Raw genomic sequence first — 25,630 nt, 5'->3', positions numbered from 1 at the left:
ACGTCTTTTCGCAACACAAGTTGACTTCAACATCGGGAAAAATCCTAACGACTACATTTTTCGTTTTATTTTTTTCACGTATTCTGTTTAAAGAAAATCTTTAATGGAATCCCAGCAAGCACGTTCGTACGCGTAAGTCAATTGATAAAAAAAAATCCCGTTACGATCTATCTGTAGCAGCGTGATGTTTTTTTTTTATTTATTATTATTTTTTTTCTTCACCCAGGGAAAGCAATAACTCAGTCCGGAAAATCTACGTCTTCCTTTCCAAAGCTAGAAATAAAATCCTTCGATTTTTTTTAAAGGTACGTTATGTCTTTTCTTGTTCTACCCTCCCCCCTCCTTCTTTCATTTCCCCTTTCCCCCAATACCGTTACTAAGGTAACAGATGCCTACTTGTTCGTTTCCAGCACGTTCGTTAAGGTCACCGGTTATAGAACGACGCGCACCTCCATTCGTTAAGCCGAGGATTGTTAAGGGGCTTTAACAGTCTACTTTCCGTATCTTGAAGGGAGGTGATTACTGCGAACTGTGGGAAATCCGCAGTGCGACGCACCCCGCTCTCCATCGGGTTACTCGCATCCGCTGTTCAGATAATAACCACACATCGAGGCCCCGAAGATGTTTCGAGTCTCATCAACTTTATCAACTTTTAGAATTTGGAGAGTGTGAAAACTGTGATGTCCCCTGTAATGGAAGTCAAATCTCGTTCCGAGTCCGCTAATTCCTGGCTAATTATCAACACGCAGTGAGATGGTAGAAACTCCATTAACATACTTTATCATACCAGGAGAGTTAGTGCGAAATCCTTAAGAAGACGTAATTCACACAGTTCGCCTTTTCTAATCATTTTAGGCAAACAAGAAGATGCACCGTCTTTGCCAACTGATCTTGACGTTATCTTAATACAACACAGGAAGGTGACTTAACCGGTTTGTTATTGTTGGATACAGTATATCCATAACAAAACAGGAAATGAGCACATTCATCGATGACAGCAGATGTTTTCTAACTGTAGGCATGGTAACTAGAGATGAAGTAGCAAACTTCCCAGGAAGATACATCAATTGCTTATCATAAAGTCTGTTAATGAAGGAGGGTGCGAGCAAAGTTTCAGGTCTGACCACCAGATGACGCTACTGTAGTCAGTGAAAACCCTTCCTTTATAGTACATTTCGTGTTGTGGATATTTTAGAGGTTAAATTATTCTGGAAATACTGCTTTAAATATCGCTTTAAAGACCAAACATGGAACTCTTTCAAGCAGCTAATAAGCAGTGACCTCATGCCAGACGACAGAAATTATCTACCACTATTTACAAGCATAACGAACCCCACAGCCTATTGATTGCAGATCGAGTATGCTGTTCACTCAATCAACTAGATCTGAAAATCTGTAAGGAAAGTATAATCTGCTAAATCACCTTACATTTATTTCAAACTTATAACCTGTGTTATTAAGATGTAAGAGCTTGTAGATTCTACTCAACCAACAAATCTAGCACCTCACAACTTTTTCTTTTTTCACAACTCAGATTGGTAATGAAATAGTTTTGGTGGAAACTTTACGATTTAAGTTTCCTTATTTGATGGAAACTTTACGATTTAAAAATATTGCACGTTATTCTTAGAAAAATTGTTCTCAAGAATGGCGCTAACTCTGAGTTAGCAAGCGCACTATTTTGGAGGTAACGATGAGGAATAGTAAATAAATACTGTAATCTTCAACAAATCACTGTTTCCAACATTTTGATCGCACTTCTTACAAACTTTTCTTAATTTATTTTCGAAGTATTTTGATTTGTAAATTAAATAGGATTACAGAAATATGCAACTATATTATTTTGAACACTGAATAACATCGTTTGAACGCGTGAACTTTTCGAGTTGTTTCGCATGATTGTATGACGTCATTTTCAGTGCTCTCTCTCTCTTTCTTTCTCTCGAGAATAAAAACTGCTAAATGAAGATTGTACTAAAAAGTTACATTATCTAGACCAATCTTAGAGAAGGGTGGTTAATAATGAGTTAGACTGACTTCACATTTTAAATTTAGTTAGAGAGAGAAACGTGTCAATGGCATATCATTTGATCCAGATGAATTTTGGACCACTACATCCGTCAAGAATATCCTACATATGTTCGATAGTACTCGATACGGTGGAAATAATTTTCATATTCTCGAAATCGTCCTTGAAGCTTTTTAGGCACGACGGATAATGTCGTTTTCATCCTGGAATAATCCATGATCTTTGGGATGGATTGTTACCATCGTAGATTGCACTTGGTCGGATATCAGATTTGGGCTTCACTGAAAAGTTCCATTAGTGTTATAAACACTTAATGACAGTAAATATTTCATATAAAAAGCGTTTATTGTCGTAATAAACAAAGCATCAAAGGCCAGATTACAACAGATTACTGTTTTGCTTTCCGAAATAACAGGAGGTCAACACTTCCATAGATTATAATATATCGCCTACTAACTTGGGCCCTAACAGACAACGCATATTTACCGAAGCAATATTTATTATATAACTAGATCTCCCTTGGGAAACTTCAGCATGCATTTATCTTTTTTGATTTCAGTTTTGTCGTGACACATGGGTATATCAAATAGACAGAATGTGATGCACATGTGTCCTGGATGGTAGAATTGAAATTATCAATATTCAGTCATCTAAATTATGACATCTTCTCTCCTATGAAAGGTTTGCTACAAGTCTTTCCCAAAACTAATCATTTCATTTTCAGACCATCTCTCCGTGTACAGACTTTTGCTCTCGTTCTGTTATCCAGAACCAAGTATAACTGACCTTGAATAAAAAGAATTTCTTAGATAATGATTCCCGGAGTCTAATTTTAAAATCGCAGGATAAATAAGACTGTAAAAATAAATAAGACGGATTTTAATTAAAATTAAATAATTAATTAAGATTCTAATTAACTTAGAAATTTAAAAATTTTAAGATTATATTAAATTAATATTGATTCTTATATTAAAATATCATTAATATAATGTTTTATATATTATCATATTAAATATTAAACACATATTTAATATTTCTTTGAAAATCGCATTGTGCGTTCATTAGAGGCGCTGGATAATAATTTTAAGATAAAGACTGAAAAGAATGAAAGAGCTTTCGTAGCTAGCTCAGTCCAAAAGACTGAAAAGACCTATTTTTGAACTTTATTCAAACTTTGTCAGAACTTTTCACCTGAAGTTCATTAGCTAGTCTCATTCGGTGGAGGCAAGTTTTTTTTTTTTCATCTCGCAAAAAGACAAAAAGAACAAACGCAACTGATAGCCATAGTAGAAAATGCAGATAAAATCAACCCCCCCCCCCTCCATCATATGAGGTTTCTAGAAGCCAAGTTTCTTGGCCGTAACAGACCATTAAGCATGTAACACGATGCTCAACAGCCTGAAAAAGAATGAACAACTCTTAGAAAACAACGCTTGACGCAGTCGCTCTTTGTAAATCAAATCAGTCTGTTACAATATATTCTTGCCGGAGATCGTCAAGTGATCAAGCCACTTGAAGAGGGAGTATAGATTAAGATTAAATTCACAACTTTCTGATGGTCTGAATGGACCTTAGTCCACAATGTTACATCGAAAACATTCATATATCATAACATTTAAAACGGATTATCAGTCATCACATTATTCAGTTCGATTTTTATTTCAAAGTTGAAGGCGCTACAAAAAATATTAATTATTAATTTTGGATCTCTAAAAACTTCAGGTTATATATCGGTTTGTATTTATACACATCATAAAGAGAGAAAAATTAGTCTTATGAAGAAAGTAAATGTATCATATTTAATCTGAGCATATGTATCAGCATATTAAATAAAAATCAGTTGTATATATATATATCTGCCCAATTTGTATCACAGATTTGGTCAACCCAAATGAGGAGCGCATTCAAGACAAGAGACGATTTCAATGATAATTCATTACAAGCTTTATATAATCAAATGTTATGGCTGTCACTACAAGTTGATTGTGAGAAAACAACGGGTTTTATTGAAAATTTAATAATTTGTAATAAATGTTGTCTTTATTTTTGCTCATTCACAGTTTAGCATCATCGTTCTAAATCGCGATTAAATAGTTCATTAATACTTATTAAAACAATTTTTATTAAACAAAAGGGTAAAAAAAGTGTCGAAATTATATATTGTAGTAACTCCTCTCTAGGACAGGATTTTTAAAAAAATGTATTCAAGATTTCTATTAAAATTTGGAGACGAATCACTTCCTTTTTACGATTGTTTGCAGTCGTAATTCTCCAACCAACAGGTTTTGTATGTTGATTTCCACCGTTTAGCATGGATGTTGTGCGAGGCCACCACCCTGATAACTGGATGGTTGAAATGGTTTAAAAAGGTACCATGTTTGGTCTTCATGGCAGGATTCCTGTTTTATGAGTATCTACCCTTTAGTCCACCCCTCACCCCCTACAACGAAATTTTTATAATATTTCGTTGTAGGGGGTGAGGGGAAAAACTCACATTAAAAAACCTTTACTTGTTCATTGACATACATTGGAACGCCTGTGTTATGTGCTATTGAAAAGTATTCATCACGTTATTCAGGATTGCTTTTGAAAATCTGATGATTATGTTTCAGTTATTGCAGTTAGCAATTCATTTAATTTTTAATTAATTGGCATTTCTTCCATTCCACAAAAAAGCTGCCCATGTGGTAGATTAGGATGAGTATCGCGAGAGGTCTAGAGGTTAAACATGAAACTTTCTTCAACCACTTCAGGGATCCAAAAAACAGGGCAATGAAATTCATCTTACACCTAAGTACTTCCTGTTCATTCGAATTCTGAGGCAGGCTGAAAGACAAAAAAAAAATCCATTGAACGTTACTATCATCAAGGAAAAAAGTTTTCTAGCCGTTCAGAGGCACATTCATCAAAGCTTAAAGAACTTTTCATCATAGCAGATTATTTTCATAAAAACGTGATTTCCGACATTAGATCACCTAACAGTTGTCGTTCGCTTTTGCAGCGTACTGTAACTGTAATTCCAATGAGGAATTAATTGATAATATAATTAAAATAGCTGATTGCATCAAAAGAGAAAAAAATGCTTACTCAAAATTATTAAAAAATCGACTGAATTTGAAATAAAAGAAACTGACTTCGCTTGGAAGAAATACCCCCAAGCCTAGAAAGCAAATGTGCTATTTAAAAGACAGAACATATTTGTGGAGTAAATAGCATTAGCTATAACAAAATCAAGTCCAAATATATTAAGCATTCGGTTACATAATGGTATTACCTCAGTGGTAAAAAAATGTCCTCTCTTGAATCGCAAACGCACTGAAAAGAAATGTTTTCTCCGCACTTTATAACCGACACAAGGTAGGTAATAATATAGGCGCTATTTTGAATAGGATCGGGATTTTAGCGCGAAATAATTAGGATATCAGTAGATATCCTAAAACTGAATTTCAAAGATAGATTAGAAATAAACAGAGAATACGGTCAACCGATTATAGTTTTTGGCTTTAGATGTGTTCATTACATCCCTAGAAAAGGTTTATTCAGATGTGTCACAACCATATTATAGGAATTAAAACAATTTGTAAAACAGACTGTGGGTTCGACTCCTACTGTGGCATTGGATCCATCTGAAAGTCGATAAGCTTGTTGAAGATTTTCATCAGCTGGTGTGAGATTTACCATCCTGCTTATTGGAGAGTCGAAGTTGTTTGAAAAAAAGTGCAAAGTACCATATTTGCCCTCTGCAGTAGGGGTTCCTGATCATCTAAACCTGAACTTATCCACAATAGCGTGCGATAGGTTTATCCCCATGTGCATTCCACCCCAATCTTTCGTGGGGTGGAATGCACATTAAAAATGACCGATGCATAAGTAAATTGTATCGGTGAGAACCTGAATGTTTGAACAGGTAATTTTAAAATGCACTTCCAGATATATTATTGTAGATTACGTTAAAATCGTGAGTTAAAATCAAATATCCCTGTTTCTGTGGTCGACAGCGTAACTTGAAAAATCTTATTATTGGCCTTCCAACAGATTCAAGTCCGTCTAAAGTGACAACAAAATGGAATAAACTCATAAATTACCCAAATTCTATTTCAGTGGTATGTTTTAAGACTAGAACAATGACAATGTCATTAGCGTTTGGACTGTGAGCACCAGCAAAAGAAAATATAATAATAAAACGTCCATTACAAAAATAGTGTGTTTTATAATTAGTAATTTAATAGGACACCTCTTGGCAATTCTCATAGAAGGGATGTAAGTTCTGTTTGCTACAAACTTGGTATTAACTAGGTCTACCTACTCACTGATGAGACCTCAAAAAAGGTCGAAACCGGTCTGGGTAGTGGCCTTCTCTCATAATGTTGAACAATAATACAGCTCCTAGGAGTTAAGTTCACATTATGGGTAAATATCAAGAATAGTGATCGGAACTTGCTCCACCTTTTCTATTAGTTGCCTCAGCTTGCACTACCTTCAAGGGTCAGGTGCTACACTACAGCTATGCTTACACTTGGAATCGCCGAACTTTATATAGTTTCTATATTCGGCACGAAACTCTTTGTGTTTTATAATATTTATTCTGATGAAACTTTCGCTAATTTGTGATATAATGTTACCCAAACAACGTCTCGGTCATGTTCATTCAGAATTGGTAATTTATCTGAGATAAATATCAATCTGAAAGTAATACGGAAAGTTTTCAGCTCACCCTTTGATATAACAGAACTTTATATGGCTATGAAGTCCCGAGAAAATGGAAACCTGCAGGACTGAATTACTTGTGCAATAAACAAATATTACATTTTGGCACAAATACCCCAAACTAGATTTTATGACAATTGAACAACTGCCTGACACGCTTTCATTATCAGCGATCTGGAGGAGAGCCAGAATCTTGGTCTTACTAAAACCAGGCAATTCACTAACAGATACAAAAAAAAAAAACTATAGGTGTGTTTCTTTACTCTGTAATCTCTATAAAAAAGGTATCAAAGGGCAATCCTCGATAGGTTTTTCTTTCATTTTGAGAAATATTTTATTCCCGAAAAATCTGGCTTTAGACCTCGAAAATCTTGCACATCCTGAATCTCACACGGTACTTAGAAGATGGATTTGAGGAAGATTAAGATAGTACTTGCTCTTGTTAATCTTACTGGTGACTATGACCCCATCCAGGAGGTGGTGTGAAAGAGTAAACGAGTCGATTTTAAATATATCTATGGTGTAGTCGCTTCCCTTGATGTGTATTTAAATTTAATTAACTAAATAAATGCTAAATTTTATAACTGTGTTTAGTTATATCACCATAACAGAAAAATAATGTAAAAATGGTATTAGCAACTTTTTAACTGGGAAATCAACTACCTGTTACCCGCGTATTGTATATCATACCAAGAAGGTTTAGCTTCTATTTTTCACCACCTCACAAAGGAAAAACTTTAACCAAACTCTCCCTACACGTTCCAGGATTATTGGGTCTTTCCTCAAGAGGTGAGTAGGAAGGTGACCTTCGATGTGCTAACAACATTTACAGTATCCCCCATAGATAACTTAAGTTGATGAATTGCGCTGTTAAATATCTGGAGAAAAATGGAGATAACTGGAGTAGAGTTATATTTAAAGTGGTAAATGAAGAAATATTCGTAATAGTTCAAATGGGTCAATATTGGTTACCATAAGTAACCAATATTGACCCATGTCAATATTCAAATTAAGAATATTAAGAATTTTATAGCCTCTTTTTCTCGTTTATGAATTAATGCCATGTTCCAGAACTTATGAGTGAGTCTAGCAATCCACTAGACCGTAGGATAAAGTTACCAAATTCTCGGTTCGAGAATTTGGTAACCTTTTTTCGCTTTATTTGCTAACACGATAACTGCCTATTGTGTAGCTTTATCTGAATTCCCTAGTGCAGCCTGCTGACATCTGCATCGATGGAAACCAGATTTCACGAAGATTTGAGATCTGTTTTGAACTTTGCAGCTTCAGAAAATGCTGCAGGATCCAAACTGTAGAGGTTCCTATGATTTTGCATAATAATAATACGTAATTAAGTCAGAAGCCATACGAAAATGCATAACAATGTACTCATTTATACTACATTTCCGTATCGTAATTTCTAGGACGACCCTCCATTTTCTCTTCCATCGCAAAGACTCTTCGAATTCAGTCTAGGAAGCGAAACCCGCGGATTTTCCAATGAACGTGAGTCCGGTTTCATACAAAGTAGCAGGTTTTCCTTCTGAAAATTTCGCGCTTTTAATCCCGCAAATATAAATCAGCAGCAGAAGACGCACAATTCGCGCAAATGGAATCGCATCATATTGACACATAATACGTTACATTGATAAGAAGATAATAAGCTATCTATTGACTAGAACCACCTATGGGCTTTAGCAGACCAATAAGTAGTCCTGGCAAGCAGTGTATAAATCTACTTATAAACGCGAATCATCTTATTATTATCTTCTATGAAATATGGTCTTCATATAATATATAAAATGATTCCTTAATAAAATATCCCCACACATTGTCGTGCCCAAAATTTTATTAAACACAAAGAAGAAGTATCTTACCTTTTCTATGTGCAAAATTGTGCACGATGGTTTCCAAAATGCTATTAATAGGTTATTTTGCACTTTATTAGTTAACGTTAATTGGAGCACTGAAAGATGATAGTAAGGAACTGCGCATGTGAAACTTTCTCTAAATAATCATTCGAAATTAACTTTGATCGAATAGAAAACTGGACGGTAAAAAAGCATGCCATATAGGCAATTCACGTCATATTGCACTTACTTCGATGAGTGACTGCACTTGGTTGGTTCTTGCTACTTCCTTGATCCTAGTGATGAAAGCATTTCCGAGTACTCAGAGAGAGAGAGAGAGAGAGAGAGAGAGAGCTATTTATGGTATTCGGGTAGATTGCTCGTAATCTTGCAGCAGAAGAATCACGATATGTACTATAAATCTTATTTGCATGTCTGGAGGCCAATTTACCGCATTACGTAATCGATGGGAACGGTCACGGCTTAATAACTAGAGGAGCCTATTCGGGCGCAGCTGTAAGACACTCTAAGCAAAAGGCAAAAGGATTTCTTCGTATATCCCTGTCCTAACTTTTTTATTTTGCTCCACAGTCTACTGTTCATTTTTTTTCAGGCAGAGGAAATGGAATCGAACTCTAATAAATCTGCAAAGAGCTTCGAAAAATCGGAAAATTGAACTGACCTTTCTTGCTTTCTCTCGATCACGTGCTTGATCTGTTAGCATTTGAACTCCCATTACACACGTTATAGTCGGAAGCAATGACTGGTCGTACGAGCAAGCTCGGGCAACATACACGCACACTAAAATCCTGGAGTTCCTGTTATTAAATTTGGTAGATAAGTGGTTCAGTTAGTATGACTGGCATGTCACAAATGTCCAAAAGATGGCTTGAGACCTATTAGAGTTCGCTAGAGAAATAACTTTAGAAATCTAAAAAAGAAGAAGCATCTGATTGAAATCAAATGCTCCTTTTCGGATGTTCATGTTTTTAGGTTTTTCTCTTTTTTTTTTTAAAGCCAGTGACATTACGTTTCTTTGTAGAGCTATCAATGACGAACAAAATCACAAAAGAAACGAGAAAAATAAAAAACTACAACGTTATCCATCCGTAAATAAATAAACCATTATATAAGTTAAAAGAAAATATATTTAATCTGTTAAAAGGAAATTGTATTTAATGTAGGAAATGTAGTAAAAGTACTATAGTATATGTACTCTAACTATACTGTACAACATTAATTTCTTTTAGCAAGAAACAGGATTTTTATTTTCTGTGTAAACTAATGAATGAATTGCAGTTCATCTTTGGTTCATTTATTTCCAAATCGGGATGGAAAACAACACGATTTGGAAATAAAAACAGTTTAAAAAATGAAAATATAAAGAGATATATACTTTTCTTTAACTTTAGTTAAGTGCCTTAGATCCAATTCAAAAGAAAGAGAAAGAGAGAGAGAAAGAGAGAGAGAGAGAGAGAGAGAGAGGCGTATGAAAATTCGGATTGGATTATGATGAAGTATTTTGAACTTAAAAAAAATTGCCCTTTGCTTTACGCAATCACATCTATTGCTAACCACCGACAAAATGGCACAGATGTATCAGCCTGGCATTGAATGGCTCTTAATGGTGAATGATTTAAAAATCCTAAGAGATTTCTATATCGATTTTCAGACATTTCTTTTACAACCCAATGAGGATACTGACGATACGTCGCTTAGCATTACAATGTCATTCACAAGAGTTAATTGATTTAATTCAATGGAGTGTAGAGGTATAAACGTATTTAGAAACTCGTTCGGAAAGTTTTGTTGTTCGTCATGATTCCAGTAAGCGCAACAAAGGGATTGACCTCTTATCACCATTCCCATTTTCCCTTGTGTGTTTGGTTCATGGTCCGTCAATGCCAAGAGACTGGGCTTCCTTGAAATCTAATTAATGCTCTGATAGAGCGGTAAATCCTATCTACTTAGCGACTGTAAATTACGTGTGATTTTCTGTTTTTCGTGTGGTTTGTTTTCCCGATTTTGCATTCCTGAAGAACGGATAATTTGAATCATAAACAGAAACCATAACTCAAATATTTAGTTATTTACAAAAGTTACAGTCTGCGTTGTTTTCCTATACTTATTAAGATGTATTTACAATGCATTTAAAAATTACTCCCTCTTATTTTTATTACTTTTACAACAGCGTGGATCTTTATATATCGAAAAACTGTAAATGCATCATCCTTCAGTGAGCCAGCTCGAGATTTACCATTGAAAACCTTCTATAACCTCTTCTTCTTTATAACAGACCACAGAAGACTTCTGGAGAATTAATCCATCCCCATAAGATTTAAGTAACCATTTATATTTATGTATTTCAAACTATTTAAAACCAACTTTTCAGGAAGGAGAATTCAATGTGTAAATGAAGCGATTATTCAAGAGTTATACTCAAGTTTCCAATTTTAGTATGTTAAGCTCTAGTCTCTCTCTCTCTCTCTCTCTGTGTGTGTGTGTGTGTGTGTGTGTGTGTGTGTGTGTGTGTGTGTGTGTGTGTGTGTGTGTGTGTGTGTGTGTGTGTGTGTGTGGGTGGGTGGGTGGGTGTGGGTATCTTCCAAATCAGACTATCTAACTTATCCTCACAGGATCTGTCTCTTTCGGATAAAATGTATTGTCTTCCAACTACGATATGCGAAGAGACAACTACATTAGTACAATCAACGCATATTCTGTCACACAGGGCATGTATCTACTCGTATCTTATGAATAATAATAACATCCTAAGTTCTAGAGCTTACGGCGCATCACCGTAGTCAATATTGACATACGCATGTAAACACAAGAGAATTGGACAACGTATTGATCATATGACTCAGATATTTCAGACAGCCATCCCGCATCAGCGATGATAAATTAGGCAAAGTGAGGGCGAACATGCAACAATCGGCTGACCATTCTTAGCAAGTGCTGTGTGTTAGAAGGATGACATCGTCTAATTAAACTTTAACAATATTAAAGATATCAAGTACTTCAGAAAAATAATAATTGGTGTTACTAAGGGTGAGCCTTTTTCTTCAGGTTTTTCTGCAGGAAACTTGGTGTTTCCTCCCACAAAACAGAAAAACTAGACCAGAAGAACACACGCAATATACAGACGTTGGACACTATGGAAATAAGGATTAACCACCCTATTACCTAGGATTTGGTTTCGAATGATTGTATGATACAATAGTAGGGATCTATGCGAAAGCGCAAAACAGACGCCAGATGATCGCGGAGCTACCTTTAATCTTCCGCTGCATAAGTAGCATGTGTTATAGCTTGACGTCAACACGAATGCATGTTCCTCTGGAAAGACAAGCCTAATTCATAGGAACGTTTAAAATAAGGTCCTTTTTCTCCTTTTATTTTTTCTTTTCTTGAAAGAGAGTGAGGTCTTGTGGCAACTTCCATAATTAAATATGATTGATGATCAATATCCTTACTTAATCTATGGGATTATTATCCGTAGTAACTCTAATCTCATCGTGTTTTTTTTTTAAATACATTATATCTATAATACTGTTATTATGATTCTAATTAGTCAGATATCATTCTTCGGGTATACGGAGTTTGTCAGGAACGGTTAGATGATTGTTGAAAGTTCGGTCTTGTTTTTAATTGGACTCATTTGTTCTCAATGATGATGGATAGTTATTTTTTTCGAAACACCTGATTCATATGACTATTAATTATCATTTATTTCTCTTGATTTTTAAATGTTTATATAAAAGTTCCCTATAAATTACGTATCCTATCCTCGTTTTCTTCGTGCTTATTATTATTATTATTATTATTATTATTATTTCTGGAAACTCCAAGGAGTCGACAGACTCATCGAGGGAGGCCCCTAACATCATGTCAAGAACAACTATTCGACATTCACACGGTATCTATCATACTTCACCTTGAACTCATTCACAGGCATGACACCCACAACAGAATCTGGCAGCTTATTCCACTCATTCACCACTCGAAAAGTAAAAAACCTAGCTTTAACGCCCTTGCTAACCACATTGTTGCCCAGCTTCCATGAATGGCCCCTAGTCCTCCCACCAGCAGTCCTATTCTCAAAAATATCTTCTGAATTAATCTTATAGAAACCCTTCAGTAATTTGAATGTCTCAATCATATTTCCCCTTTTCCGCCTTTCAACAAATTTTTGCAACCTACAAATCTTCAACCTGTTCTCATAAGGTTCATTCCATAGACCTGCTATCATCTTGGTCCCTCGTCTCTAGATCCTCTCCAACTCCTCCCCATCAAGAAGAAACCCTGGTACCCATATCTGGGCACAGTAGTCTAGATGGGGTCTTATCAACGCTCGATACAGAGAAACAATAACTTGTTTGTTTGTGCTTGTTAAAGTATTTGCAACCAAGTGATTTGATGAGCTGATTCAGCCACTTTTGCGATGTGTCCCCTAAACTTCAACTCCCTATCCACCAAATCCCTGGCCTCATCAATCTGTAGTACGGTTCCACCAATCTGATATACTGCTGCTAATCTTTTCACCCCAAAATGCATAACCTTACACTTTGCCACATTAAATCGACATCCATTTTCCTTAGCCCAGTCCTCCAAACTATCCAAATCATCCTTTAAAATTTTGACATCCTGTGCACTCACAATTCCTCTACCCAACTTTGCATCATCAGCAAACAAGTGAACACTTCCTCTCAGATCCTTTCCTATATCATTGATGAACAAATTGAAAAGTAGTGGTCCAAGAACAGAACCCTGTGGCACACTACTAGTCACAAGCCGTCTTTTCGAATCTACTGCTGAATAAACCACTCTCTGATAACTCTCCATCAACCACCCTCTTATCCATCTCACGAACCCTATATCCATCCCCATATGCTGCGGTTTACTGATTATAATTCCATGTATTATCCTGTCAAAGGCCTTAGCAAGGTCCAGTGGAATCACTGTAAACTCATTACCCTTATCCAGTTCATCCGTCACTGTGTTATAAAACTTGAGCAAGTTCCTGAGGCATGATCTACCCTTCACAAAACCATGTTGACCCCCATACAATATCCCATTTTCATCTATCCAATCCTGTATTTTTCTCTTGACTAATTTCTCCAAGACCTTGACAACGATTCCTGGTATGCTAATCGGTCGGTAATTTACAACAGCAGTCTTGGAACCTCCTTTATGCAGTGGAACTATTTCTCCTCTCTTTCAACCCCCCTCAGGACTAACCCAGACCCGAGACTCAAATTAAACAAAATGATCAAGGGCACTCACAATTCTTTAGCCGCTTCACGTACGACATGAGCTGGTATACCATCCAATCCCACAGATGTATTGACATTGAAGTTTTGTAATAGACTATTCACCTCCACTTCATTCACCACAATTCCCGTATAAGCTATTGGTTCATTCATTCCTGCAATATCACCACCTGGATGGTATATTCTTGCTAAGTGCTCACTCAGTAACTCAACTATATCAACTGATTCAATTACCTCCCTACCATCGGCATTCTTTAAAATCATTCTGCCATATACATTTTTTCTTTTACTTGCAACATATCGAAAAAACTGTTTGGGATTCTCTTTAGCCTGCATGGCTAATTTCTTTCATAATCCGCTTTTGCTTTTCTTATCACAGTCGTTACCCTTCTGGCCTGCGCTTTATACCGTTCATGTGCCTGCCGGTCACCTTTCTCCTTAAATTCCCTCCATAGTTGTTTCTTTTTTTTTTTTGCAGCTCAAGCTTAATGGTGTTATTCATCCATTTAACTACTTGATTTATTATTCGGACTCTAGGTATACAGTCAGCCATTGCCTCATGCAAACACTTCCCTACCGCCTCCCGTGCACTATCAACATCTACGCCCTTGCAGTTTTACATGCCATGGCACTGAACCAATCAAACTCCTAAGCTTGTCATACTTATCAGCCCGATAATTCCACATGTACCCTGTCTTAATTGTAAATTCTACACCTTTAGCCACCTCCCAAGTCAAGACCCTATGATCACTCTCACCAATTGGTGGCAACATGGTCATGTTCGTTACAGCCACATTCTCAGATGCGATTACTAGGTCAAGCACTCTCTGACCCCTAGTATTTTCCATTATATGCTGTTGCAGATAGTTATCCATTAATAATCGCATAAAATCTAATTCCTTGCTCCCACGTGTCCTCTCCTCCTTCCAATCAATGCTACCATAGTTGAAATCTCCCATATTAATTACCCTCCTTCCACTCATTTCTTCTGTTTGCTTATGCATATTATCTCCACCATCTTTTCCATCACCTGGTCTATAGCAGCACCCAATTGTATATTTTGTTCTGCTAGTTTCAATCTCACGCGAAATAGCCTCAAATGTGCTCTTTTCTCTATCCTACAGTTCCACTTCTATTCTCCTTGGCTGTAGCTCATCAGCTATCATCAATAACACTCCTCCCCCCCATTTTATTCTCCCTGTCACTCCTGAACACACCATACACCTCACATTCAATCCTACTAGTTATATCATCCTCTGTCAGCCATGTTTCACTAATGCCAATAACCTGTTGCCTGGAAGTGCCAACTAAGGACCAAAAATTCTTCCTTCTTGTTCCTAATACTTCTGGCATTAGTATACAGGAATTGCAGAAGCCCATTTATCCCATCACTAGTTTGATGCCTTATACTAACTATCCCATTCTGATTAGTAGTCTTTCGTACTCGCTTGGGCATATTACACACATTCATACACTCAACTGTCTCCCTAAAGTCTGCATATCTACTTCCAGCCCACCCTTAATAACTCTAGTTTACCTGATTCTACACATCCACATCCACTTCCGCTACATTCGACAACACCTTATCAAGTCTCCGTACACCAAATCCATTCAAATGTAAACCATCCATCTTATATAAATCCTTTCGCCCATCGAACTCACTCCACACATCCACAAATTCCACACCACTCGTCCTGCATAATTCACGCATAAAGTCATTTGCAATTATGGCCCTCCTTCTATACTCTTGACTGTCATACTGTGGCAACAGACTCACCATCCTAAATCTCTCACTCTTCTCTTTGGCTACCTCACGCAATTCCTTCACATCCTCACTCATAGCCATTTTGTCTCCTTTCAAATCATTTGTACCTGCTACCATTATCACTTCTTTCACCCGCTGCTTTTGCATTCTAATTGACTCGCTTACATCCTTAACGTTCGCATCAGGTTGGTACGATTTTGTTAAACTCTCAACTAACACACCTTTTATTAAGGAGTCTCCATACAACACTCGCTTTTTCATTTTGTTTACACTCACTATCATACTCTTTTTTCTATTATACTTTTGCCGTTTATTAGTCGCTACGCTCGATAAACATTTTTGCCAACGCTCCAGCTGCCGATCCGATTTGCCCTGTGTATCGCTCCGCGTAATCGAGCGATCTCACTCATTGCATCAGTCTCATCATTTTTATTCTCCGATAATTCATTCATTCGTTCTGTATGTTTACCTTCATCCTCACTTTCAACGCCGCTCTTACAGTTATCTGGTACTACCTCGCAATTATCACTATTTTCTAGATTCTCACCTTCGACAACGATATCATTCTCATGCCCTGAAACGCTCTTTAAATCCTCACATTCTTTACACTTTCTGCACACATTCACTCCATTATCGTTGTTTAACCAGACTCCAACCGCTCTCCTCAATGCATACATTTCGCAAACGGTACACTGAATCAAATCCTTTAAATTAAAATTTTTAGACAAAGATGGCGGCTTGGACGCCATCCTTGTTGTATTCCTCTTTATGGTGGCCATGTGCACGATAATCGTATCTATCAATTTACTACTTAAAATACTCAGAAAACACCCAAAAATCACTCAGACACGACACGCTGAAATACGAAAAGTAAACAATACTATGTAAATACTATGCAAATTCACCAATTATTGCTCAAAATGACACATATCTGTTCAGGAGCTCTCCACAAACACTTAGACTAGAACATAAAACTTTCAAAGAAAAATAGTGTGCGATTTATCCACTGCAAACGAATGAAAGCAAATGGCAGGTACACATTCTACCGAGAAAACGAGTTCATTTGGTTCCTGTAGAATAGCATTCAGATGCCATTCCCAGAGGAAAATGAAATTCTTATGGATAAAAATATACTTTTTCCAGAAAATTGTTTCATACTAAACTTCATTTCACGTCGTTGTCCGGTTTGAGCGTATTTTTAATAATATATTCCACTTAGTCTTTATATCGGCCTTCATAATCTTGGTGTGCTTCACGTGAATCTTATTCAGAGTAGGAAACTGAAGGGTTCTTCAGTAATATTCTACATTTAAGTAGAATCCATCACAGAGACAGTCAAGTGTCCTTGGATAAATTAGTCAACAATTACTCGATCCATTCCGTTAGTTAAACATGACGGATATTTTCTTTGAACAACAGCATTCCATGTTTCGTAAATGACAATTTCACGCAAAATGCCATGGTCCCGTTACGCTAAGTAACTTCTGCAGTTTTATTACCAAAACACAACCGTTTAAAAGAATATTATTTAGGAATTTACAAATAAATTAATACTAAATGATATTTGATATTATACCAAACGGGATCCTCATGGGTCAAAATCCTTTGAAGAATATCCAATCTATATTAAAATAAATATTAAATAATTGAAACTGTAAGCATGAATAATATAATTACTGATGTAAGTCATTAAACATTCAAGGGCTAAATTAAACTACCGGACAGAAAGTTTCTGTTTTGAGTCAGTGTACTGCAGACTAGACAGAACCACTTCTGTCTGCAGCACACTGTCATAAAACTACAAGCCTTTTTTTCTGTTAGGTACTGGAGATGAACTGTAGAAATCTAACAATGAACTGCTGGATTACCAATTTGCATGCTTAAAAATGGTAATGTATATTTCTACAAATATTTTCATAACTATTCTTCGTCATAATTGCATCAATAATGCTTTTACTCAACTCGTTAACATTCATTTGTAAGTTATCGAATATCCATTCTCAGTTCTACTTTTATTTTTATCTTCATCTATCCGCTTCACTTTCTTTCTATAGTAGAATTTCCCTTCGTGTACACAGTGGTCCAAAAAGTAACGTCCTTTGTTTATTTTTAATTATTTTACAAATTCTTGATAGAATTTCTCATAAAATTTTAACGATTTTCTTCATTAAAGAAACTCAAATGCTGTCATTTAATGTTTGAGAAGTTCCTTTATGTAGCAGAATGTTAACAACTACAAAGAAATGCTAAGAATCCCTACCTCCCCCACCACGTTGTTTAATACAAGCTTCATCTCTTGCTATAACGTCACCACAAGCAAATGAGTGGGAGCTGTTAACATTCAATGGCAACATCAAGTGTGTCTGGCGACTTCAGCCGTAGTCTGCAGTCTACTAGCGATTGCATAAAAACTCGGATAGTAAAGAGTAAATCTGAGCGTATTAAATGGAAATCAAAGGCTTGATAATTTATTCATTTTTTTGAGATAAAATAGTTTTAACGTAAGATCAATTCATTACTTTGATGTGAGTATTGTTTGAAGAATGCTGTTCCTCAAAAATATAAGAGGAACGTAATATTTAAAAATTTTTAAGCGTTTGTATTCGTCATATTGAATGTACACTTGAACATTCACATGACAATAAATCAATATTCTTGAACTTAAATCTAACGTAATTTTGTTGGAATATATATATAATTATAATAGATTTTATAATGGCATTAATTTAATAGGCATGATTTGTGAAACCTTCTCTCTTTCTTTTCGTAATATATGGTTAATACATTTCTCAACTGCGCTTTATAAACTGAATTGAAATATCCTTGACAGAAATTTTCTTAACAATTGTGTTTCATCATTGTTTTAAACGATTCCCCTAAAAAGTATATAAAATCAACGAATAAAATTAGAACACCCTAAACACCCTGAGAGAAGAAACCTTTTGTTGATTAACAATTTTCGTGCACGCTAAGTGAGAACTGAGTTCTTAATGTACATACTAACCCCAAACTGTTTATCTCGGTCATTCATGGTTCCCAATCAGTTACGAGCTTTCGATCAAACACACGAAACGCGCCACTAATTAACACAGACCACACTAATTAAGTTGCCACTAACGGCTACGCGTAGTGGTTCCGTAGCCTCAAGCTAGTCTGCCCACGACACGTGACGATGCTATTCACTTTCCACGTGCGAAGTACGAAGATAATCAGTAGCGTCCTCTGACATTTGAGAGCACAAGTATGCTTCTGTAGCTGAAGAGACACATCTCAGTTTCATAGCGTTGTGTGGAACCAGTTATTTTTAGCTGATCCTCATTACGAAACATGGTTCGACTATATTATACTCAGTGTATGTACAAGAACTAAGCGTAATCATTGAAGATAAATTTCAATATAATAATGACTTATGCGAAAATTACTAGCAAAGCAAACCTACGTTATATATTGAGTTACTTACAAAAGAAGAAACTAAAGAAAAAACGGGTGAGTTCATCCTAGACAGGATTCGAATTCAGGTCTTCCCAGGTAATCAGCACCGTCGAAACTAAATGAGCGACGTAGGCTCTAAATGGTCCCAAATTTAAAAACATATTGAATAGCATCAGTTTAGAAAATTGGTAATATTTATTGCCAATTTTCTGAATATCTGTAACTAGTGTTGACAGAGTAATTGTATTTACAAATAAGGTTTGCAGAAAACGTTCAAACTTTTAGACGACCAGGGATAATTTTCGACGTAATCGAAAGAACTGTACTTTTTTTTTTTTTTTTTTTGCCTGGAAAGACCTGTAAGACGGGATTTTCTAGTGAAAGTAAGTTAACTAGTTCTTCTTTCGATAAACAGAGAAAATACGGCGAATTTCATTATACACACCACATCATCGCTTCGTAACTTCGTTTCAACGTGATTCTAATAACAAGATGCACTTTAAGAGGTATATTATGTTTTGGAATTCACTTCCGTTTCTTCTTCCCCTTATGTATTAGGCCTAGTGGCCTGTTACGGAGCTATCTAAACCTTCCAAACCGTACCTCTCTCGAGGATACGGTTTGGAAGGGTGGTTAGCCCTATGCCTCCGGGTGTGTCCTATGTCTGTAGATGCGTGTGTTCACAGGGCCCGTTTGCCTAGGGACGAAAAACCCGAGTTTTCGGCTGGGGAAAAAACCCCTTCCTCCGTATGAGACCGGCTAACTTACCTTTCGTCGAAAGAGACCAGATAAAGGTTCCTCACGTCACTGACGGAATCGAACCCAGGTCTTTCCGATCAAAGGGCTTCGTCTATACTGACTGAGCTATGGAGGCTCTTTGGAAATCACATAGAAGTCAGTTCATAAATATTAAAGAACAAACGTCTGTTCAGTTTCAGTTATTATACGAAAAACGTTTAACAACATACCCTTTTTTTTCAGTTTTTGACTCTTGAGAGAATGTTTAGATCATCTTTCGAAAACCAGAGAAGACTGACAATTCAGAAAATCATTCCAATAATAGTTGCTCATGAAAAAAGAGCTGATAGCACATAAAAGTTTTGTAAATGTTATTTTCAATCTCAATCTGACATATCAGAGAAGAAACTGAACATAGGATCTCACAATCGGTCAAATATTTTTAGCCACAAAAGTAACTGGATGACATCCATTAGTTGCCTTCGATGACTACGCTTCAACTAGCTCACTAGAGACATCAGTTGCAATTTCTCGTTTCAATCCCCGGAGATCATTTGAGACCAAATACAGCGAAACAAACTTAGTGAGAACGTAATCGTTAGTACAAACATCAGCGAGGAAGCCTTGTGAGGATATTAAAGAGAGAGCACAGCGAAGACACGAATAAGTGGCACAGATGTCGAGCAAGTAGACCACCTAGGGAATATCGATTTTGAACATTTGCAATTGCGTGTACATAAGGAAAAATAACTCAACGTCTGAAGAAATGTATATTGTACATTATTAGTCTCGTGAGCACACACTATCAAAAATCCACGGGAAAATGTCACTTATTTAGACTGATGAGTAACAAAGGTCGAGAATAAATTATTGAGTTTATTATAAAAGAAGGATCACCATTTTTCTTTCTAATTTTTACTGAATTGCCCGGTAGCCATCTGCTCAGGTCTCAAACTCTGAAGGGAGATCAATTCTGAATGCCTCCGAATTAAAGGGTAGAATTTTAAATTTTTTTTCAGAAAAAAAAATCATGTTTTAGGATTTTTCCCTCGGTTGCACACAGAAAGCTACCCTCATGCAAATTTCAACTTCTGAAAGTGAATAAAAATTTCATCTGTCAGTCACTCCCTACCTTAGCTGTATGGATAATGAATGTTAGATCCGTCCCCCTCCCCCACTAAATGGATTCTTGCTACTAGCACGTCACTGGTGACATGTAGCAGTTGCTTGCTATAAACAGAAAAAGGGGACTGCCATACAGAGGATGTCTGAGTTCGAGTGCGTGCGATAATGGGCAAAGGTAACTTTGAATAAGGGATGGTAGTTTTCAGATGGACAGGTAATAGTATCTACCCTACCACAATGCCCTACCTCAGTACATCCGAAACAATGTCGCAAGTGGCCACTTGCGACATTGTTTCGGATGTACCGAGAAGGATGCGATGCACAGAAAATAGCAAGTCAGTGTTGTTGGTTATGTGGCAGGAAACTCACAGAATCTTTCGTCTGCACCTTGCATCGACTTGTTCATAAAACTCAATAGATTTTTTGAGCATCGGAACTGTATAAGGACAATTAAGGAATATATCTGAATGCGCCATGCCAGGGACACTGCTTCAAAGAGAATATGATGACAGTAGAACCATTGAGAGTACTGCGTTTGGCCAGCAAAGCTAGGGTGAGTTGAAAGGGCATCAGCGTTGAATAACAGAGGATTGGAGAAAGTCGAATTGAATGATGAATCACAGTTCATTTCGAGTGGAAGGACAGGAGTATGGCAACAAAACAATGAAACCATGGAACCATGATAACTGAAATGATGTGATGATGGTAAAATGATAGTTTGGAGCACTTTTAATGTGACTCTTTATTCTCCGTGGTAAAAGCTGACTTAACCTATCTAAATTATTGGCGCGCATTTATACTGGCTATTTACCTCGCATGTGATGGACAGTTCCAATTTGATAACATTCCATGGCTAAGGGAGTGTGTCATCCAGTAATGGTTATATAAATATGAACGTGACTTTACCTTAATCGACTGGTTCCCTCAGTCACCGACCTCAGTCCTGCCCAACAAGTTTCGGATGCAATGTTCATAACATGGACAAAACAAAAAGGGGGGGGGGTAGATACCTGGAATGTTTCTTGAAGAACCAACTAGAGGAGTGTTCCGATGGGTCTCACCATGACACAATCTTATCATGGGACTGCACAAATTAACTCGCTATACTCGATAAAGAAAAGAAAAGAAAAGAAAACCTATTATAAATTCATTCTACTCTAAAATAGTCGTATAAATGCAAATACAGTATTCATTACATTTTTTTTTTATCAAGAAGTCGGTTATTTTCGATTGTCCCATATTTCTAGTACTGCCACCATTCAATTTAATTTTTCTTTACCAATATAACTACTGAAAAATAATTTCTGCGATATCAGTAGTAGAGAACAAATACACTGGAACTTATTTTCAGGCTGTTTATAGCTTCTGAGAGCTAATTTTTTTCATCAACTGACAACATTTTCATTGTCATCATCGCTCTCAATCCTGATGTAAGCATTAAATAAACATGGCTGTGCGTTTTCAGTAATTTCTTACTCCGTGAAACTCGCTCACAGTCAATAAATTGTCATCTATTTCTATGTCATCTACATAATTAAGTCTGTTTGAAATTACTCTGGCGGTAGCAGCAGCTATAGAATTTTACATTTCTCTTTCTCTGATATTCCACTTCCGTTCCGGCTTTTTATATTACAGTTGCCTGTTTGCATTTTCAAGATCACTGTTTGAAAAAAAAAAGTATTCTTCTTCCAACACTTCAGTATGAGTTTACTCTTCTACCAAGCTGCAATAATCACATCGCGTGCTTCTTTGATATCTATTCTTTCATATCCTCTGAAACTAATTTTATTAATAAATGCTTGATAAATTGACTCTTTTAATGCCTTTTGGCTGCGTATGATTGCTAAGTCCATAAGTTAGAGAACTGATGTACAGTTTGTAGGTAAAAATTCGACTTTAAACATTCTAATACACCACTAAAACGTGCTGAAAGACTATCAATCAAGAGAAGGGTTTATCTTCTTTGTCTTTTCATTTAGGCATCCAAGCGTTTTAGCAATTGCACCAACAACTGAATTATAGACAATTAACCATTCTTTCCAGTTGTCTGGAATGTGTGTGTACCACCTAAGAAACTTAGTACTGTACGCCGGCTAAAGATTAATCTTTTCCATTTTTTAAAAAAATTATTATTTACATAATCCTAAAGTCCTAGTCTAGATCAAACATGGAACTTTTTCAAGCCATTTCATAACTCCAATAAACGGAGTCGCCGACCACACACACACACAAAGCTCAATAACACCAGCATCTACATGCACAGAATAGTTTTAAGTAAACGGCAGTCCTTTCTTAGAGTAAATAATGAGAGTTACTGTGTTTGTAATTTCTATGTTTATTTCTTTACAGTTTAACAGTTTTTATTATTCACATCACGTATACATATTATACTATTCAACTTGTATAATTATGACAATATTTCACAATACAATTCAATGCACAGTACAATGTTACAAAATAAAATTCAAGTATTACTATCATATTCTGTTGGTACTAACACTTATTTTGGCTATTATTTTATTATGGTTAATAAAAAGTTTTCTCATATACGCAAGTAGAATATAATATATTTCGAATGGTTTCATAGTTATGATAAGTAACCTGTTTAGAGTAATGTAAGTTAGTTAATGCAAATATGTGTAACCAAGGGCCGTAGCCATACTGGCTACTAGAAAAGATTAGCTCAAAACAGACACTGAGAGTCCGGGGACCGCATCTAAGAGGGCTCCCTTACCAGTTATGTTTATTTCTAATTTCTAATTCTCTTTCTAATGTCGAATGACTATTTCGAATGTCTCTGAATCATTTGTTCAGTATATTTACACCGGACAAAGTCCTTTGACAAAAGGACAAAACTAACAGAGCCATTAAACTGGCAATAATAGTTAATTTTACTTTTTTGCTTCCTTCCTCCTTAACATCACGAAAGAAGCTTGTAACGTTAACGAGGAACATACAAATATAGGCACAAACACACGTGCGTGCGCATATTTAATTTTATTGAAAATTCTGCATATCCACTTGGTTTCAAATATTTTCCGTTCTCCTTTTCACTTTTATAATAAACAATAAGGACAGCTGAAAAATCTACAAATTAGATCACTAAAATAAATAGCACAGAACTACATGAAATTGTAAAAGCTGCAAAAAAAAAAAAAAAAAAAAAAAAAAAAATCCAAGACCTTACCAGTTATGTTTATTTCTAATTTCAACCTTTACTTTCGAGCCCGAAATTTAAAACTGTGCAACACATAAAAGTGGGGTGTAACGGGCCCTATCGTTCTCGTGAATTTAAGTCTGATATAAATCCATTTCTAGCCAGTAGTGAACGTGATATAAGAATGATGTCACCTTTTCTATTCCGACTGCAAAAGTAACTAAAACCCACTTAATAGGTGACAGGTAACAACGAGTAGTTGACTATCTTCTGGTCAGTGATTCTACATTAAAAACGGTAAACCTCTGGATACATGATCACGATTGCGTCACATCGTATCATATGCCATGTTTATAGGATGTGCCATTCAGTTGGCTGAACATCCCATTGTTTTCCACCAATAACTATATAACAGCGGTTACTGTAGAGAATAATTGTTGCTGCACGTGATAAAACTAAATTAAAGATCGGAAAAAATCTTCCTACATCGTAATGATAATATAACTGATTTGTTTTATTTGTCATTTAAACAATAACGTAGCATTTCCTCAGTTTTTATTGCACTCAATTAAACTTTATCTTCGCTTCATAAAAAGTGAACAGATACGGAGCTAGAAGAAAAGTCTTCCATCCCCCCCCTCAAAAATGATTTTCGAAGAAAAGGAATCTAAATAACACAAGATAATAAAAGAGGCATTGAACTTAAGCGTAACCTATTGTATAAGGCCACATAATCATCAATTGCACATTAGTCTAAGTCTTACCTTGTTTCCTCAGGTGAAATTTCAAGTTCGTTGTTCGGCTATCTTATCACTATCCTCCATGCTGTTCATGAAAATAAAGAGAAAAAAATATTATAGAGAAGTCACGAAGGTTGTTCAGTTATTAGCTATGCTTTATATTACTGATTTGGAGTTTGTTATAATCTTTGTGAATTTTCACCGAATGATGTGCGATATAAATTGTATGAAAAATACTATCACTGATGAAACTAACTGAAGTGAGTGTGTTTGATTTTTAACCAAAAGACAAACTGAAGTTTTCGTTCATCAAAACACACCTTATCTTCTTATCTGATCTAGCATTTACTTAGTTTCGAATTACTTCCAAATATGACATCGTGGTTGTGAAATGTATACATACTTTATAAACGCATTTTTAATTAGCAAATGCTGTATATTAATAAAGTATACTATAAATCGCATTCTAATGAATATACTACGATTTAGAGTTTAAATTTATGCAATGAAGCAATTATCACATATAAAAGCACAGAGGAGTAGAAATCTAAATTATATTCTGCTACTGATTTTCTTAGGACGAAATACTTGCTGGATTAACATTGCAAGGTTCTTGTTACTGGTTAGAAAAGATTATTTTATGATCATACACACTCATGATTTCTGAACAATCATCAAAATATACAATCCAAGTTTAGTCTGATGAATTTGATGAAATTCGGTATTGGGAATATTTCTTGACCATTAGTTTTGGTCCAGAAACCAAGCTTGGTTATAAATTAAACTGTCAGTGAATACTTTAGTTTGTTTCTTTCCA

General features: G+C 35.9%; 1 protein-coding gene across 10 annotated transcripts in view; it reads right to left on the bottom strand.

Moving 5' to 3' along the window:
- The window catches only part of LOC150092750 (xylosyl- and glucuronyltransferase LARGE1-like), a 676,688-nt gene that overhangs the window by 505,247 nt on the left and 145,811 nt on the right, over nt 1-25,630 (bottom strand). For all 10 annotated transcript variants that reach the window (XM_090414755.1, XM_090414753.1, XM_090414752.1 and 7 more), the window contains one exon: nt 24,838-24,898. The gene's annotated coding sequence lies outside the window, so the exon portion shown is untranslated. The remainder of the gene's footprint in view (nt 1-24,837; nt 24,899-25,630) is intronic.

This window comes from Typopeltis vanoorti, chromosome 25 (genome assembly GCF_054136105.1).
Source record: "Typopeltis vanoorti isolate ZY-2024b chromosome 25, IOZ_Tvanoo_1.0, whole genome shotgun sequence".
NCBI lineage: Eukaryota > Metazoa > Arthropoda > Arachnida > Uropygi > Thelyphonidae > Typopeltis > Typopeltis vanoorti.
Note: the sequence above shows the minus strand (reverse complement) of the source record. Positions and strands in the feature narration are given on the sequence as shown.